Here is a 19,392-nt window from a genome sequence, read left to right as displayed (position 1 = left end):
TCAATCCCTGGCCTCGCACAGTGGGTTAAGGATCCAGCATTACCACAAGCTGTGGTATAGGTCACAGACATAGCTCAGATCCCGTGTCACTATGGCTCTGCAGCTACAGCTACAGCTACAGCTCCAATTTAACCCCTAGCCTGGAAACTTCCATATGCCATGAGTGAGGCCCTGAAAAGATCAAAAAAAAATTTTTATCAAATGTAGAAAGCAGAGTAGGTGATTACATGATTGAGATGTTTCCTCTATTGATCTTTATTCAGTGATTATATTACATATTAATTGGAGGTAACATATAACTTTTTCCTGAGAAAACAAGCCACGCTGAACTTTCCACTACACCAGAACAATACTATTGGCCATTATTTATATCATCTACAGCATCCTTAGCTAGAGGAAACACCCTTGGACCACTTATGGTCCAAGGCATGTGGAAGTTCCCAGTCTAGGGACTGAACCTGTGCCACAGGAGTGACCCAAGTCACAAGAGTGACAACTCCAGATCCTTAACCCACTGAACCACCAGGGAACTCCTGGACCATTTATTTCTTACCTGACTTAGTGTTTCAATATTTAATATTATTTCTTGCCTTCCTATATTTCTTCATAATTGGAGGATATGGCCCCCTTTTCGTCTTTATTTATTTCTTTTATTGATTCATTGGCTATAATAGAATCAAAATCCATAAGCACGGAGACCCCAGAAAAAGACCCTTGTGAAATAAATCCTAGATCTGTCTGCAGGATCGTTTCCCACAGAGGTGATCGGCTAGGTCTCGTTTTTATGTTGGGCCTCAACGTTTCCAGCACGTAGTAGTCACCATGGGCGACTTACGACTCATGTGCCACCAGTCGTCACCCTTGGTCAAGAACTGGCCCTCTTCTTCTCCACTGATTTCTTCATTTGTTTATTGATTAATTCTTCCTTTCCATAAGAATTAAATAACTGAATTGCAAAAACTTAACACACGATCTTCAAGTTCCTTAAGAGCTCTCAATAGGATCATTTACCATGTGGACTACATCTCTTTTTTAATCACTCTTAAGTTTGCAAGTATTACTTCATCAACATAATGTTCATGACACCGTCATATTTATCACTGAACCACTGTTGGTCTCCTTGGACCAACAATACGGTGAATACCCTTTAAAAACACCCAAACCACGAAGAAGCTTTGCCTACACTCACATCAGTCTCCATGTTCCGGACACGTTGAGGCGGCCAGAGAGAGCAGGACTCTTGAAGATGCTTACATTGACCTGGAGCACCCACTCTAGGAGCACAAAGCAGAACAAATGAGAAGAAGATTGAAATATTCCTTCCATTTATCCTTGCATTCCACTTTGCATTTTGTTAGTCATCTAAGCATGTATTAAATGGTGGTATTTTTCTTTCTTGAGAAAACAAACAACAATGAACAAGACCTTGACCAAACAAAAACAGGGACTGTTATTCACATTGTACATATCATCCTCAGCCAAAGAGGTAATACCTTTAAAACATTTCTCTCTTAATGGCCTTCAGTGTCTTTAATATATATTAATAGTATTTCCATTAACATATTTTCATAATTAGACAATGCTTCGCCCTCTTTATTTGTATACAGTTGACCCTTGAACAACACAGGTTTGAACTTTATGGGTCCATTTATACAGTAAATATAGTACCTGTATTTTCATTTTCGAGATCTTTAAATTAATAAATGTGACTACATATAATAGATAGGTTAACAAGGACCCACTGTATAGCACAGGGAAATCACTGAATACTGTGTAATAACCTATATGGGAAAATGAAAATCTGAAAAGGAATGGATATATATATACACACATATAGCTGATTTACGTTGCTGTACACCAGAAACTAACACAACTTTGTAAGTCTACTATGCTCCAATAAATTGTTTGTAAAAATTAGCTAACTGTGGAGAAAAGTTTGTGTTTGATTAAGAGTTCATAATATGTGGATCAAAAGAAACAGGGTTTCAATCCTGATTCTAACCAAACTGGTTCAGAGTCCTGACCTTGGGTGCGTCGTTTGTCAGTTTCTTGGCTTCTGAAGCAGAGACAGCCATGAAAGGATTTTTGAACCCCTGAGGTTACCCAACAAAATGGTGCAAGGGTCAAATGTGTTTATTGCTTGGTGCTTTCACTGATGCACTTCTAACAATGCACTCAAATTCCATAAACACAAAAACTGAAAAGAGGATCCTTGAGATCCCTGACATCTACCCGTAGAATAACTTCTCAGAGATGTTGCAGACCAGGTGGCTTATCGGGCTGGACCTCAGAGTTCCAGACAAGTATTCATCGTTCATGACTCATACTCCACCAGTCATCATCATTGGTCCAGGGCTGGCCTTCATCATCTCCAATCATGGCTGTGTCTTTACTAAATCATTACTTCACTAATAAAGATAAAATGAAGACCTAGAGGTCATAAAATCTTGAAACAAGACCTTTGAATATCTCTAACATTTCTCCATAGAATTACTTTCCACAGACAATATGTGTGTTTCATGAACTGGCCACAATGTCTCCTACATAGATTAATTAATATAATACTTCATATTAAGCCCATTTTACTGTTGGAAGGTGACAAAATTGTGTCTTTAACAAGGAGGGTTCAAATCAACTGTGACTCATATTAAATTGAATAATACATTATACATTAATTCATTAATTGAGTAATTAACCATGAAAACGAATAAAATAGTCTTTCTTTTTTCTCCTCAATTGACCACAGATGTGCTAAGCTGGCCCACACACGACCTCCATTTATTTAATTTGTACATGTAGCCATTTATTCCCTTCCAATAACAGAGTTAACATCCATGACAAACCACCAAACCAGAAGCAATTACTTTGACTATTACTTACGTAAGTTCTATAGTCTTTAATTGAATCATTGCACATCCATTCTGCAGAGTACAAAACAAATATTAAAAGAGACAGATTATCTCAGATAGATAGATAGATAGATAGATAGATAGATAGGGAGATAGGACAGCCTAGATTCAGATTTTTTCTAGTGGAGTTTTAGGTCAACAATGGACTATGAATAAATTTTAGTGCTTGTTGTATATTAAAACTCTGAATGGCATATTTGTTCGCTGAATCAAAAATTTAATTTAATGAATATAATCAACAACTTTGAAACCAACACCAAACAAAAGAATAAGAACTATGGCCACTACACATATCTATTTATACATCCCCATCTGGTCAGGTGAGAGCTCTAACTTCTTGCTAGATGAATCTTTTCCTGGAAAGAATCAGGTTCATCTGAATCTTGGATTCGAGTATATCTCCATCAGCCATTGTCCATGCTTGTCCCATCTTTATACATGTAAGCATGTAGGCAGGGATATCGTTACACATGGAGTCACTTTATCTTCCATTTTTTAAAGCAATTGGACCAACAAGCCAGGAAGAGAAATCCTACCTAAATATATTGACCATTTCAAAAATTAAGAGCCTCGATCTCGTCTCTTTATCTGAGAACAAGTACATAGATGTGGATTCATCACTCTCCTTGTTCCAGAACACATGGTCCTCATTGGTCCATACATTGCCTTCTTTCAAGTAACTGATTAAACTATTAACTTATTCTTGTATACATATATATATATCCATATCATTAATATCTGTGACTCCACAGAAACAGGACAATATTAATCCCTGTCCATGTGGCCCATCAATCACAGAAAAAAGATCACATTTTTTTTTTAGTTTTTTTTTTTCATTAAAAATAGTGAAAATCCATTGGGTTAATCATAACCGACCATGCGACAGATCCTTAACACATATCTCTGCATAAGTCCTCTCTCAATTACGTAGTTATTTAATCAATAGTTAATTTAAGTAAACGTTTTACCCTACTCTTAATAAAACAAAAATCCAAGAACCTAACCCAGAAAAACAACAGGTGCTCTCACATCCATTTATCTAAATGCTCTTTACCCAAAATGGTCGGCTTTAATAAATTTATTTTACTGGAACCCAGTGCTTCAGAAATATATTAATAATGATTTTTATATTATGTATATTACATTACATTCTCCCATATTTGGACCAGGAATAAACCATTTTGTCCTTATTCATTTATACTTCCTTGATTTATTTGTGCATTGAAAATACGATATTCAGAAACCCAAGCACAAGAGCAAACTTGAAAATTTTTAACTCTTACAAAAAGCTTATTACCATAGGAATAGCAAAGAAGGATGAATCTTCTGTAACGGACCTCAGAGTTATAGGGTTTAATCAAAGTCCTCGACTTCAGACACCCCAGGGTACTCATCATCGATCCGGGCTAAGCAATCTTTTCCTTCATTTATACCTTTGTTTATTGACCCATTCGTTGATCCATGACGGATGGTTACATCAACACCCAGGAATTTTTGAAGAGCCAAGAACAAGACCCTTGGATGTAACCAAGACCTGTATAGGCTCTCTTCCCATAAACTAGATCTTTTCTCAATAGATACGGTCCCTTTTTGTAGTGGGCCTCACTGAGGTGTCTATGGATCAACGAGCATCCTTGCTTCACGCATCCTCCTCCAACTCTCTTCCATCTTCCCACAGGACAAGGAGCTGTCCCATAGGACAGGGCATGACGACATGAATGTGCTAGGACCATGCCCCCCCAGTGCAATCACATTGCCACACACAGCTCCGAAGAACCTGAAATGTGGAGAGTGCAACTGAGGAGCTGAATTTAAACAGCCACAGGTGGCTACTAGAGACAACCAACCACAGTGGACAGTGTGGCCCTAGGTTTTGTTACCAGATGAGAGTTTAAATCAAATGCAGCACAAAAATAAGATGGATTATTAATCCGCTTTGAAAATGAATAAGATGTATTCCATCCTATTTTTAACCAGAATCGCACCCCACTGGATTAAACTATAAGCTTTGTTTCACAACACACTCACATCATGGGCCTATGGATGGCGTAGTCGAAATAATTCAAAGGACGCTAGCGAAAAACCCACCCCAAGATCTCGTGACAAGATCTTTTGACTACTATTATTTTACTTTAGTTGTTGGGTTTCTTACCCAGAAAGGTAACAGCCAAGATCTTCCTCAGAACAGACGGATGCAATCAGCCGTGACCTTCATTCTGTGGAGCAACGTTCAGAAGGACAAAGGGTCCAGACTGACTTAAAGGACATCAGTTGGAGGTGCTAGGTTAATCATGAAGTCGAGTCAAGTCTCACTGTCATCACTGACCCAAGAACAGCATCCTTTTTGTTCCTCGATTTACCTATGAACGTTAAAGAATACGATGAACACGTTTGAGCGCATCGTTCAAAAATAAGAACCATGACAACTGCTCCTGTCCAGCTACAGACCCTCTACCCTTATTATAGGTAAGGGCCTACATAATCTTTTTTGTTGCTGTTGTCTTTTTAGGGCCGTACCTGCAGCATATGGACGTTCCCGGGCTAGCGGTCAGATCGGAGGTGCAGCTGCTGCCCTACACCAGAGCCACAGCGACGCCATATCTGAAATGCAACTGTGACCTACACCACAGCTCATGGCAATGCTGGATCCTTAACCCACTGATCGAGGCAGGGATCAAACCCTCATGGATACAAGTTGGGTTCGTTACCACTGAGTCCCAGCGGGAACTCCCATAATCTTTTTTTTTTAATGGACTCAGTTTGTACAGAAAAGGATGACCTTAAAACTTGTGATTCATGCCATATTCTCACCAAGTTCTGTGCTTGACACAACTCATATATTAACTCAATTATTCATTGTTTCATGTATTCATGGAATACTCAAGCATACACTCAAATATACAAACACACACACAAGAAAACCCACGAACATCCCAGAATAGAAATGACCTTCACGTGGAAGGGTTCATATGTTCATACCAAACTATAAACAGAGCATCAGAAGTAAACACAAAGACCAGTCATGATTCTTGCTTCATACTGAGCTATGTTCACCCCTTTTAAACCACCGACTGTGACTAGGACTTATTCACAGGTAAGAATACATCAATATACAAGAATTAACTAACATTAGAAAGAACACGCGAATAAAATTTATTGTCTCCATATGTCCATTTCGTTATCCACAAAGATCCAAACACTAGATGCTTTTATTGTTTTTAATAAAACTCAGCAAAGTTAGATTAATAAGAACACTTTTCATGAGGCACGTTCTCAAGACGAGCTACGCTCATTCTTTCTTCAGTTAAATAACTGCTTAACAAGCAGTTATTTAAGTAGTCTTTCCCTTCTCTAAATAAAAACAACCCAATAAAACAACCAAATAAAAAACAACCACCTGCTTCAAACAACAACACTGAGTCCTACATACATCTATATACATACTCCTTCCAAAACAGGGCAACAGAGCCTAAAGAATGTGTGTCACTGAATTCAGGCCTACAGAAATGTATAATAATAACCCCTTTTTCATTTCATGCTCTCATAATTGGTCCATGGCCAGGTTTCTTTACATTTACCTGTTTTCACATTTCTCCATGTAGTCATGCATTTCTTCACTCATAAAAATCAATCTGTGCTCATAAAGCGTGCACACATGTGATCAAGATACCTGCTTATTTTGAACTTCTGCTATAAGCTCATTTTCATAAAGGAAAAAAAAAAAAGAGAGACCACTTTCAAATGATGGACCTCAGAGTTACAGACAGCTTTAATCAAAATTTTGGATTTCAGACACCCTCCAATCTCATCATTGGTCCAGGCTTGACCCTCTTTTTCTCCCTTAATTTATACCTTCACTTTCCCAAGAATCACAGATGCCCAAGAACAGGGCTGTTGAAATAACTATGATGCTTGTTTCTAGACTTATTTCTGACAGAGCTTTCAGACTAGATCTAAGTATAACCTTGCTTCGTATCGGCACTGTCTCAAAAAGCAGCCCATAACTGGGCCACGTTCATTGAATTCATCCGATTTTAAACATGGCCTAGTGCTCATTCAAAAACCACAATGGTATCCTACATCCAGAACACACACAATATATGTCACCTTCTGAGCGCTTCCTCTAAACGACTAGTGGGCCAGATTGCTACCACTATGGAAACGCTTCAACCACCTGTGAGCCAGAAACAATACGGAAGCACAAACAGTTCTGAAAAACAATGAAATGCCTCCCATCTTTTTTTTTTAAATGAACCTGCTGAAATGTGTTCATTCTACTCCTTGGCCCATAACAGCCCACTCTCGGTCCATACTTGTTGTTCCTGGATTTTGTTTTTAGGTTTACAGCCCTCTTTGTCCTGTTGAACTACCCTGATGATCACACATGAACAAACCACACAGACCAAGAAAAGAAACTCTCCTTGCCACGAAAGGGCGCCTTACCCACGGAAGCCATGGCCACCATCGTCACCACTGGACACGGACGGAATCCAGCGTGGGGTGTTCATTCGGCAGGAAAACGCGGGTGTTTTTACAAAAATGAAAAGTGTGAATTTAGATTTTTTTTAATAGAACTTAGTTCTGCACTACTAAGTTCATCATAAACATTGGTTAGTGTCACATTTTCAGCATCAGTCCAACAGTGGTATCTTTTTCCACTACTGACTTAATTTTTAGTGTGAAATAAAATAATGAAGGTTTTTTAAATGTTTTTAATGAAGACCACTTAATCCGTCACCCAATATGAGAAGAACTAGACCTATTGTTTTCATTTGTCTATATATTCCTACAAAAAAGCAAAAAGGCCAGTTTTTAATGGAGAAAACTTTTGCAAAATATGATGAATTTAAATTCTTTTCTTTTTTGCGGGGGGTGGGGTGGGGGAGCCACAAAGGAACTTTATGAATCTAAATGCCTGTTTCACAAAACAATCTGACCCATGGTTGATGCCGTATACTTGAAATATGCATATATTGATTTGTTTATTTATTCACTGATTTGGTATTATTCCATTATACATTATAGTTATCTACTCTCTAAAGAAAACACAAACTCGTGGAGCCACCTGCTACTCAAATCTAACTATGATCATGTGCAACTTCCCTCGCGGATGGGATTTGCTGCAGTGATGGAAATATCCTCTATTAGCCACGGGCTCAAAATGTGGCTAGTGCTACTGAGGAATTAAATTTTTATTTTGGACCATTAGACGTTAAATGTTAACAGCAAGATGTGTTTAGTGAGAGGGCTCTATATAATCCCTCCCTAAGGAAGGAGGGGCCTGGATCTTTATTTAGTGGACCTCAAAACAGGATTAATCCTACCCTTTCACATGTTAGGTATGCTCCTCAGTGGCCCACGATTTATTAAATAACAGATTGAGATATGAAATTATTCTTGTACTCAGTTAAAATAATAGCACTAATATTGGTGAAACCTAAGGACACTTGATGAAAATGCTGAGGCCCTCCCTCTATTCATTTGCTTACTACTCACAAAAATCATCAAAGAAACGCATTTGCTTTTTTAAAAATAACATCGATGAATACAAGAGAATTCATAATTATTATATTCACCAATCTCTTGCTTAGACCTTTTCCATGGTTCAACATCAAATCGTCTAATTATTTTATTGTCCATTATTGACTACATTAAATTACTATTTCTTAAAATGTCTTACACGCATGTGTTTCTCATGATGTGTTACATTATTATTGGATACATTTATTATATTAAGTGTTATTACTATGCAATTATATAAATATTTTTGAAACGAGACACACAACCAGAAACTCACCACCCACTGAGAACCGCACTGAGGTTCACACGTGCATATCCAGACGCTCCCAAAGGAGGAGCAGCCTCAGTCTCTTTTATTGAACTCCAATTTTCAGAAATATATTAACAGTAATTCTTGGCTCATTAGCTCCTTTCATAATTGGGTGAGGTGTAGCCCTCCTCTTTATCCGTGATTTATTCATGCATTGATTTACTTATAATAACACAATCCATATTCATGAGCAACGAAAGGTCAAGAACACAGTCCTTGAATATTTCTGACTTCCTCTGTAAGCACATTTCCCAAAGATGCAAAGGACCTCAGAGTTACAGACGGGGTTTAATCAAAATATTATTCAGATGCCCCACGCATACTCATCATCGATCCAGACTTGGTACTCTGTGCCTTTGTTTGATATGTGGTTCTTGACTTATCCTTGAGGCATTACTAATAACACAATCCACGACCACGAATTAGGAAAATAAAGCCAAGGATCCTTGAAGATTACGGACATGTCGGGGAAAGTTCACTCCTTACAGAGCTAGAGAAGTAGCTCTCTTTGGACAATGCACCCCAGCACTGCGAATATGAATTAATCCATTTCTTTGCATCATATCAGTTCCATACTAGTCATTCATCCATGAATACTCTGGCCTCTTTCATTTAATATTCTTTTTTTTTTTTTTGCTTTTTAGGGCAGCACCCGTGGCATATGGAAGTTCACAGACTCGGTAGGGGTCGAATTGGAGCTGCAGCTGCCTGCCTACGCCCCAGCCACGAGAATGTGGGATCCATGCTGTGTCTGTGACCTGCACCACAGCTCACGGCAATGCCAGAGCCTTAACCCACCGAGCGAGGCCAGGGTCGAACCCACATCCTCATGGACACTAGACAGGTTCGCTATCGCTGAGCCACGATGGGAAGGTCCCTATTTTTAAAACAGTATAATGAACTTCCGTTTTATACCTCAACTAAGAAAAAGGCGAAGCTGTCTATTTTCCTATGTTCTCCTCCTCAAGGGCTTCATCGCCTCTAACAACATCGAGGGCGACGTGCTTAAATCTACTGCGCTAAAAGAAATTAAAAGGAATATTAACGTTTTCTGAGAAGGACGGACATGCCCTTCATCTGCTCATTCTAACAAACGTAGGCATGTGCTGAAATGGATTAATCACAATTCTGAACTCCTAACACATTTTAAGCATCGGTCAAGGCATGGCCACCTTGGAGTTATTTGCCTACGCAGCCATTTATTCCTTGAACCATCCCAGCGAATTCCCATGACCAACCCCCCAGGTGAGAACCTGGACTTTCATGAGTACTTACGCGAGCGCTTCTCTCTTTATCCGGAGAGGCAAAGGTCAAGGTCTCCATCACAGGCTAACGACCAAATGCGACAGTGTCTTCACTCTGAGCAGCAAAAAGCAGATTTTAAAAACAATCCATCTACATTTAACCATTTTAAATAACTAACAATCAGGTAACCATAATCCTTGGTTTGCATTCTATTCTCAACACCTAGAAAGAGAGAGCTCTGCTTTGTATCGATTAGCTTGTGCAATTTTTAAATTTTAAATACTATAAGGAACACCACTGAATCTGACAGTAAACAGAAGAAAAATAACCATAATTATTAAGACTATGTCTCTCTCCTTCCTACCCACAAGGAGCCACAATCATCTTTTCTCTTGAACTTGATTTGTGCATAACTGGATACATGAGCGATTCAATCCATGGTACAACCTCACCAATGGTCCAAGCTTGACCCTACTTCATCTATTTATTCATGGGAATTTGGGGTTAATAGATGCAAACTATTGCCTTTGGAATGGATAAGCAATGAGATCCTTCAGTCGGGCACTGGGAACTTTATCTAGTCACTTAGGATGGAGCAGGATAATACGATAAAAAAGAACCTACACATGTATGTGTAACTGGGTCACCATGCTGTACAGTAGAAAATTGACAGAACACTGAAACCAGCTATGAGGAAAAAATAAAAATCATTATAAAAATATATACGTATATAGCTATTCATTCACTCACTAATTCCTTTACTTAATAACACATGAGACCATCCCCTTATTTTTCTAAAGGAATTCCAAAACTTTGAAACAACCATCAAAATAGAACTGAAACACTATTATTTACACACATCTCTGTGCACACTGGAAAGGCCTAGAACTCTTTATCTTCCAATGGATATCACTTGTATAAAACATGATAAATCTCGGCGTTCCCGTCGTGGCGCAGTGGTTAACGAATCCGACTAGGAACCATGAGGTCGCGGGTTCGGTCCCTGCCCTTGCTCAGTGGGTTAACGATCCGGCGTTGCCGTGAGCTGTGGTGTAGGTTGCAGACGCGGCTCGGATCCCGCGTTGCTGTGGCTCTGGCGTAGGCCGGTGGCTACAGCTCCGATTCAACCCCTAGCCTGGGAACCTCCATATGCCGCGGGAGCGGCCCAAGAACCAAGAGATAGCAACAATAACAACAACAACAACAAAAAAAGAAAAAAAAAAGAAAAAAAAAACAAACATGATAAATCTCTATCTTTACATCCAATTGCATGCGTTCCACTGATGCATCACTGGCTGACTTTTTTGCAAAATTGATTGAGATAAATGCACACATGTGTTCACTTACAATTATACTTCAATATCTGTGATCCCCTCACACTGGATAAGTACCTTGAATAATATTTACATCTGTCCTCATGTCACTACCCAAAAGAACTGGCAAACTGGTTCCTTTAATGGTTGTGTGCCCCATAAAATTGCATAAAGAAATTGAATTAATCACTAATGTGGTCGTATAAAACCACCTCATCATTGTTCCATGCTCTCCCTCTCAATTACACAGTTTATTCAATCAACTATTTATGTAAATGTTGTTCTCTTTGCTTAATAAGATGATCTATTGGCATCTCGCCGCAACACAAAACAAAAACATTGGGTTTTGTGTGTAGATGACCATATGCTCCTTACAAAAGTGACAAGAGTCTTGACTATTAATTTATTGGGACTAAGAATCTCCAAATTGTTTTCTATATCTGTGTTTGTCTATCTACGATCTGTGTTTGTCTATGTTTCCTTACATGCCTTAAAAAGGAGTACACACATATCTCTCGTATTCCTCATGCATCGATATATTTTTTTATTCACAGGCTAATTTATTATAAAAATGCTATTCATACCCCAAACAAAAGAGCTCAAGATTAAGGTGTTGCAGGCTCATTTCCCACAAAGAGAATAATGAGATGTCCCTTTCTGATGGACCTCAGAGATGCAAATGGGTTTAATCAAAATTCCTATTTCAGAAACCCCATGACATTCATCACTGGTCCATGCTAGGAATTTTTTTTCATTGATTAGTTTCTGGTGTACAAATAATAGCATAATCACAAAATTCCAAAATCAAAATCCTTGAATTTTCAGCTCTTGTCCCCTACAGAGCCAATAAATGACATTTCTTCTGTAATGGAACTCACAAAGCTACACATGTGAAGGGGTCAACATGCCTACTTTGCATCAAACCCACATTCAGCATTCCTTCCTGTGGGGCCTTCTTTTATTTAATTCATCTGTACGTCAAAGAAGGCGCAGTAAAAAATAATGAAGCCACCATCTTTAATCACCTCTGGGCTGCCCCCAAGAGTTATCAGTCCCTCTACCCATATGCAATTAGTTAAATCAGCCATCGTGAAAAATAAAGAACAGTATTAAACTGCTCGAAGAACAAATTCGATAACTTTTATCCTCTTTTAAAAGGACCCGAGTTGTGGTGATTTAGATTAAACATAATTTTGGTTGGTGACACATTCCCATCACTGGCCCAAACGTGAAATGTTTATATATTTCATGTATGTAGCACATAATTATAACTTTGGAATTCTTCAGCTAATACCCATGAATAAGCCACCCAAACGAAGAATGTGAACCAGGGGACTTACTTATATTAGACTTTATGCTGCTCGCTCATGATAGCAATTCTTTATTAAATGATTAAATCAGCCATTCTCTGTTCACTCTGGGGAAGAAAAAAGCAGATTTAGACCAGATTTCGATTTTTTAATGATTGTTAGGCAGAATTAGATAACAATAAACTTAGGCTCAAAAATGTAATTTGTTACTAATTCAGTATTGAATTCCTTGCTGAGAATAATATAATAACACTGTTAAGTCCACCACATAGCCCAAGATTAAGGTCTGTAACGATTACAAATACCCACATGTATAAACATCAGCTAAGCAGATGGCTGTTTAATGGATTATTGACTAATGCAAATGCTTTCCCTTTTCTTCCTTTTTTTATTTTTTTAATTTTTAATTTTTTTGCTTTTTACGGCTGCATCAACGGCATATGGAGATTCCCAGGCTAGGGGTCAAATTCGAGTTACACCTGCTGGCCTACGCCACAGCATCATGGGATTCAAGCCACCGAGCAAGACCAGGGATCAAACCCACAACCTCATGGTTCCTGGTCGGATTCATTTCCACTGCGCCAGGATGGGAACTCCCACTTTTCCTTTTCTTAACTTAAAAAAAAATACCAAACTACCAAAATTCAAAACAATGCCTCTTAACTACAGATACAAATATGTTCCATGTGAAAGAGGATTACAGGCTAAACCTGTTCATTTCACGGCAGAAATGTATTAATATTAATACTTATTTAATTATAGTGCTCTACTAATTGTTCCATGAGTAGGCCTCTTAGTTTTTCAGATACACATTTCTTTCTCTTTTTTTAAATAAAGAAATCCTATTTTTATTTAATTTTTTTAAGGCCACACCTGCACCACATGGAAGTTCTCAGGCCAGGGGTTAAATCAAAGCTGGAACTGCCAGCCTACACCACTGCCACAACACCACCAGGTCCAAGCCACATCTTCAACCTACACCGAAGTTTATGGCAACGGCAGATCCTTAACCCACTGAGCGAGGCCAGGGATCAAACCTGCGTCCCCACAGACACTATGTCAGGTTCTCAACCCACTGAGCCACAACAGGAGCGCCTACATTTTTTTTTTCAGTCATGCACTGATTCACTCGAAATAATACCGTCCATATCCAAGAACCGTAAGAGCCCAGAAACAAGTGTATTGAATTTTCCTAACTTCTACTAGCTAATTTCTACAGAGAGTATGGACTGGTTCTCTTTCTATAATGGACCCCAGAGCTACACTGAGGGCGTAATCAAAGTTATGGATTCAGATACCTCCACCAAGACGCATCATTGATCCAGACATGGCTTTTTATCTCTTCCTCCACGTACGCCTTCTTGAACTGATCAATGCATTTATGGATTTACAAATAATAATGACACAATCAATAACATTTGATGACACAAAACCGAGAACAAAAGCCTTGAATACAACCAAGGTCTGTTCATTGCCCCATCCACATAGAGCAAACAGACTCGGTGGCCTTTCACAAAAAGGCTGTTTTACACATAGGGATTCATCAGCTCACCAGCCCCATAGAAACCTCTTACTTACCATTAGCGTCCACCTGCTCTTCTGCCTTTTGCCTGATTTGTCCTTATGGTAAAGCAGGTGTAATAACACCAACACTGATGCTTCCTCACCTTGGCCTTTAATCTCCTAAGTCCCAGAATAGTCAGGGTCTTCCCAGTCAGAGAAGGATCAGATCAGCTTGCTGTGTTTGCACTCCAAAGGAAAAAGAAAGCCTATTATTAAAAACAATAGTTATTTAAAGCCGAAATTTGTCAAGAGGACTAGATGAATAGGAAACGCTGCTTCCTATCACTTTCTCCTCATTTCCCTAAGAATGGCACTCTTTTGTTTACTTACTCTTTCCTATTAAATACTGGGACCACCACTGAATTTACTGCGCCACCCAAAATAAAAACCACAATTAGAGACATCTGACTTTACCGGCTATGCCCACAGAGAGAGCCCACATCATCTTATTGGACTTCTTTGTGCAGAAGTGGACATACTTATTTCATAGGACAATACCACCAGTTCTCCACATACAGATTTATGGATTCTGTCATTTACTGATTTATTTTGTTATTCAGGGAATAATAACACCATGTCTTTATTTTTCTAAGGAAAACTCAAAATGGTTAAATACCAACCCGTAATGATGTTGCTGGAACTTGGAAAGGTTCAGGCACACCTTCCAAAAAATGGAAGCGCTGAGGATGTTTCCTCGAATATCTGTCTCGGAAAACAAGATGAATCCGTGTCCTCCTCTCAAAACATGTGTCCTGAACTGGTCTGTGGCTTGCTGACTTTCCGAAAATACACTGAGGTATAAAATTATACCTTCTTCCTCTTATACAAATATATGTGCACCTATGACCATCCACTACACAAGAACACTTTTAACGAAATGTATGTCCATCAATAGTCACTGCCTTTGAAAATAACAGACTTCCTTCTAGTCTTATTGTTTTAATAAAATTCAGTGGGGAACAAAGGATTGGCTTAATTAGAAGTATTGTCTTGCAAAACCTTCTCATCACTGGTCTTTGTTGGGCTCTCGAGGATGGGGTCACCTAAACAACTATTTATACAAGTATATGTATTTCCATTTCCTTAGTAACCACCCCCCACCCACACGGATCAAAACCTGTTAGATACAAATGACCGTATACTCCTTTCCGGAGCAGGAAGAGCCTTTACGACTAATTTATGGGGGACAGACTCTCAACTAGATTTTAATCATAATCCCTGTTCCATCACATTTCTTAATCATAGGCAGCAGACTTAGGATATTTTTCACAGATTAATACATTTTATTTATTTATGAGTCAACTTTATACTAAAAAGACAGCCCATCCATAACAACCACAAAGGTGGAAGCACGATGCACTCTGCACTCAGGTCCCACAGAGGGAAGGGTTTCGCTGCGTGTCTCTGTAACAGGACCTCAGAATTCCACATGGGTTTAATCAAAACTCCCGTTTCAGATACCCCATGGTACTCATCATCGATCCAGACACGTGGTTTTCTGCCTTTACCTCTTCACTTACTGACTTGTTACCTGATCCACCAAGAACAATGTAATCATAAAACTCCAGCAACAATACCTCCTTTTATAAAATGGACCTCAGCGAACATGTTTGATCAAATAACATCCATCCTTCTTACCAAAGCCACATTCATCCTTGGCCCTTCTGCGGCTTTCTGTTAATTCACTTGCCCATTTTGTTATTACAGTTGATTTACAATGTTCTGCCCCTTTCTGCTGTACAGCAAAGTGGCCCAGTTATACATATATATACGTTCTTTTTCGCACATTAGCTTCCATCCTGTTCCATCACAAGCGACTGGATCTAGTTCCATAAGCTGTACAGCAGGATCTCATTGCTTCTCCACCCCAAATGCAAAAGTTTGCATCTCCTCACCCCAACGTGCCCGTGTTTTAAAGATGTTTCAATGAAAAGCGATGAAACCTCTATCTTTCCAGAATTTGTTTTGTTAAAGGACAGTTGATTTACAGTGTTCTATGGATTTCTGCTGCTGTACCGCAAAGGAAACCACCATCTTTAATCACTTTTCAAACACAACGTCTTCCGCTGGCTGGTGGCCTGCAACACAAACAATTACCAGCCAGCCGGCGCTACACCAATATGGGAATGTTGGTCATTTGCAGAGGAACATAAAATGTAATACTTGATGGGTCTAAAAATAAAAGAAATGACCATTGTCTTTCTGAAATCCCGCCTCTGCTGTGCTGAACTAAAAATGATCTTTTTAAGTTTTATTGAAGTACGGAGTTCCCGCCATGGCTCAGTGGAAACAAATCTGACCAGCATCCATGAGGACGCAGGTTCGATCCCTGGCACCACTCAGCGGGTTAAGGATCCGGTGTTGCCGTGAGCGGTGGTGTAGATCTCAGATGCGGCTCGGATCCTGTGTTGCTGTGGTGGTGGTGTAGACTGGCAGCTGTAGCTCTGATTTGACCCCTAGCCTGGGAACCTCCATATGCCATGGGTGTGGCCCTAAAAAGACAAAAAAAAAAAAGAACTTAAGTTTCATTGAAGTATAGTTAACTTACGAGGCTGTGCAAACATGATTTTTGATTCATAACATATTCCCATCATTGATCCATACATGGGATTTTAATTTCTTTGATAGAATTGATTCTTTTGAAATACCACTAAATGTTCGTGAAAAAAAAAAAAATCCTAACCAAGAATGGGAAATTTGAGACTTACTTACTTAAATTTCTCTCTGTTCTTAAGCCACAGAGCTAACTGCTAAGATTTTGTTCCTTAGAAAATGAGTAAATGTGCTGTCCTGGGGTCATTCTGTGGAGGAAAAAGGAGAATTAAACTAGATTTTAAATGTAGGTTAATTACATAGAAATAGGCAGTTATAAACTTTGGTCCTTTTTAATTAAACCAATATTTTGCTTTTGCTTTTAGACGTTATAGCCTCTGTTGAAACCACTACATAGGAATAAGAGTAATATTTATCAAAAATATCTTTATATTTTAACAGTTTTAACAGAATAAAAAATAATGCATACTACTTTTGCAGAATTGGGTACCTTTAAGTCCAAATACCAGGGTTAATATCCAACATATATAAACAGCTCACACAACTCAACAACCAAAAAAAAAAACCAACTTAAAATGTGTAAAACTGAATTGCAATTTTTCCAAAGAGGACATGCAGGTGGCCAATAGGCACATAAGATGCTCAACATCATCATAAGAAGATGCTAATCATCAGAAAATGCAAATCTAAACCACAAGCCATCATCTCACACCCGTCTGAATGGTGATCATCAAAAAGAACACAAAGAGCAAATGTTGGTGAGGCTGTGGGGAAAAGGGACCCCATACACTGTCTGTAGCAACGTAACATATGGAAAACAGTACAGAGGGTCCTCAACAAATTAAAAATAGAACTACCATGTGGTCCAAAAATTCCACTCCTGGGTATATATCCTTAAAAAAAAAAAAAAAAGAAAGAAAAATACTTTTCACTACTTCAAAAAGATACACGCACCCCAGTGTTCATAGGAGCAGCATTATTTACAATGGCCAAGATATGGAAGCAACCTACGTGTCCCACAACAGACAAATGGATAAAGGAGATGTGGTCTATATAATGGAATACTACTCTGCTATTAAAAAGAATGAAATTTTGGAATTCCCATCATGGCTCAGCAGAAACAAATCCAACTAGGAACCATGAGGTTGTAGGTTCGAGCTCTGGCTTGCTCAGTGGGTTAAGGATCTGGCGTTGCCATGAGCTGTGTGGTGTAGGTCACAGATGCAGCTCAGATCTGATGTTGCTGTGGCTGTGGTGTAGGCCAGGAGCTGTAGCTCCAACTGGACCCCCAGCCTGGGAACCTCCATACGCCACAAGTACAGCCCTGAAAAGCAAAAACAAAAAAAAACAAAGCAAAACAAAAAAAATACACCAAGATTTAAATTTTGCCTTTTGCCACAACATGAATGGACTTGGAGAGCATTATGTGAAATGAGCTAGACAAATACAGGACGACATCACTTATGTGTGGAATCTAAAAATTACAATAAACTAGTGAATAAAACAAACAAACAAAGAAGCAGACTCACAGACATAGAGAACAAGCTAGTGGTTACCAGTTGGGAGAGGAAAGTGGAGGGCAATGCAGGGCTGGGGATGAAGAGGCACAAACTACTAGGTATAAAACAAGCCACAAGGGTGTATCATACAACAGAGAATACAGCTGACATTTTGTAATAACTACAAATGGAATATAACCTTTAAACATTGCGAATTGCTATTTTGTACCCCTGTAATTATAAATTATTATCTATCAGCTATACTTCTATTTTAAAAAAAGTAACCAGGGAGTTCCCGTCGTGGCGCAGTGGTTAACGAATCCGACTAGGAACCATGAGGTTGCGGGTTCGATCCCTGGCCTCGCTCAGTGGGTTAACGATCCGGCGTTGCCGTGAGCTGTGGTGTAGGTTGCAGACGCGGCTCAGATCCCGTGTTGCTGTGGCTCTGGCATAGGCTGGTGGCTACAGCTCCCATTGGACCCCTAGCCTGGGAACCTCCATATGCCACTGGAGCGGCCCAAGAAATAGCAAAAAGACAAAGAAAAAAAAAAAAGGCAACCATAATCTCATCTTTAAAAATCTTTATTTCACATTCTCAGTGATGACTCCTGCTTGATTCTATATGTTCATTTATTCTTTCGCTTATTCATTTCCTTAACTATTCATGGCATGAGTTATGCTCATAATATGAAAAGCAAAATGGTAAACAAGTCAGTAAAATCCAGAAAAGAAATATTATCTTATGCAATGAACCATATATCCCTCACCAAAAATGGGAGTAGAGTAGGAATTTTTTCTCTATATAAATATCAGTAGCAAAAACTCAAACTAATAATTATCATTGTCTCATAAAACGTGGTCACTAATGATCTGTGTTTTCTCTTATTTTAAAGAATTAAGATAGGGTTTTATTCATACATTCAATTATAATAGTATGTTGATATCTGTGAATTCAAAGACACTAGACATACATCCTGAATGATACAAACATCTATGTGTTTGTTAGTCACCAATTAACTGACTAAAGCACGTTTGGATTGTTAATAAAATTTAAAGAACACAATCTGATCAATCCTAACATTTTTTAATAGGACATATTATCAAGCTGTGTCCATAAGTGTTTCTCATTCAATGAGACATATACTCAATCAGTTATCCATTGATGTTAAT

At 38.8% G+C, this 19,392-nt stretch overlaps 1 long non-coding RNA gene, 6 other non-coding genes and 1 pseudogene across 11 annotated transcripts in view; all 8 read right to left on the bottom strand.

The window, feature by feature from the left end:
- Positions 1 to 19,392, bottom strand: part of LOC102163738 (uncharacterized) — a 236,099-nt gene that overhangs the window by 185,672 nt on the left and 31,035 nt on the right. For 3 of the 5 annotated variants that reach the window (XR_014811404.1, XR_014811402.1, XR_014811405.1), the window contains exons 6-14: positions 16,883 to 16,971; positions 14,186 to 14,356; positions 12,638 to 12,714; positions 10,015 to 10,098; positions 7,353 to 7,382; positions 5,236 to 5,269; positions 5,062 to 5,125; positions 2,881 to 2,921; positions 1,190 to 1,274 (exon numbers count right to left, since the gene is read on the bottom strand). This is a non-coding gene — a long non-coding RNA (uncharacterized LOC102163738). Of the gene's footprint in view, positions 1 to 1,189; positions 1,275 to 2,880; positions 2,922 to 5,061; positions 5,270 to 7,352; positions 7,383 to 10,014; positions 10,099 to 12,637; positions 12,715 to 14,185; positions 14,357 to 16,882; positions 16,972 to 19,392 lie in introns of all 5 variants that reach the window. The other 2 variants (XR_014811403.1, XR_014811401.1) reach the window with 2 other exon arrangements.
- On the bottom strand, positions 2,281 to 2,352 carry LOC146401936 (small nucleolar RNA SNORD113/SNORD114 family). The gene has a single exon (XR_014811556.1). It is a non-coding gene; the product is annotated as a small nucleolar RNA SNORD113/SNORD114 family (small nucleolar RNA).
- LOC146401935 (small nucleolar RNA SNORD113/SNORD114 family) lies at positions 4,241 to 4,313 on the bottom strand. The gene has a single exon (XR_014811711.1). It is a non-coding gene; the product is annotated as a small nucleolar RNA SNORD113/SNORD114 family (small nucleolar RNA).
- Positions 6,654 to 6,728, bottom strand: LOC146401934 (small nucleolar RNA SNORD113/SNORD114 family). The gene has a single exon (XR_014811700.1). It is a non-coding gene; the product is annotated as a small nucleolar RNA SNORD113/SNORD114 family (small nucleolar RNA).
- On the bottom strand, positions 9,002 to 9,076 carry LOC146401933 (small nucleolar RNA SNORD113/SNORD114 family). The gene has a single exon (XR_014811703.1). It is a non-coding gene; the product is annotated as a small nucleolar RNA SNORD113/SNORD114 family (small nucleolar RNA).
- Positions 11,958 to 12,032, bottom strand: LOC146401932 (small nucleolar RNA SNORD113/SNORD114 family). The gene has a single exon (XR_014811709.1). It is a non-coding gene; the product is annotated as a small nucleolar RNA SNORD113/SNORD114 family (small nucleolar RNA).
- On the bottom strand, positions 13,854 to 13,931 carry LOC146401931 (small nucleolar RNA SNORD113/SNORD114 family; annotated as a pseudogene).
- On the bottom strand, positions 15,581 to 15,655 carry LOC146401930 (small nucleolar RNA SNORD113/SNORD114 family). Its single transcript, XR_014811710.1, has one exon. It is a non-coding gene; the product is annotated as a small nucleolar RNA SNORD113/SNORD114 family (small nucleolar RNA).

The sequence above is a fragment of the Sus scrofa genome, chromosome 7, assembly GCF_054392235.1.
Source record: "Sus scrofa isolate SSC_HxYL_T2T_F1_AM1 chromosome 7, Sscrofa_HxYL_maternal_Yorkshire_Landrace_v2.0, whole genome shotgun sequence".
NCBI lineage: Eukaryota > Metazoa > Chordata > Mammalia > Artiodactyla > Suidae > Sus > Sus scrofa.
This window is presented reverse-complemented; position numbering and strand designations above follow the sequence as displayed.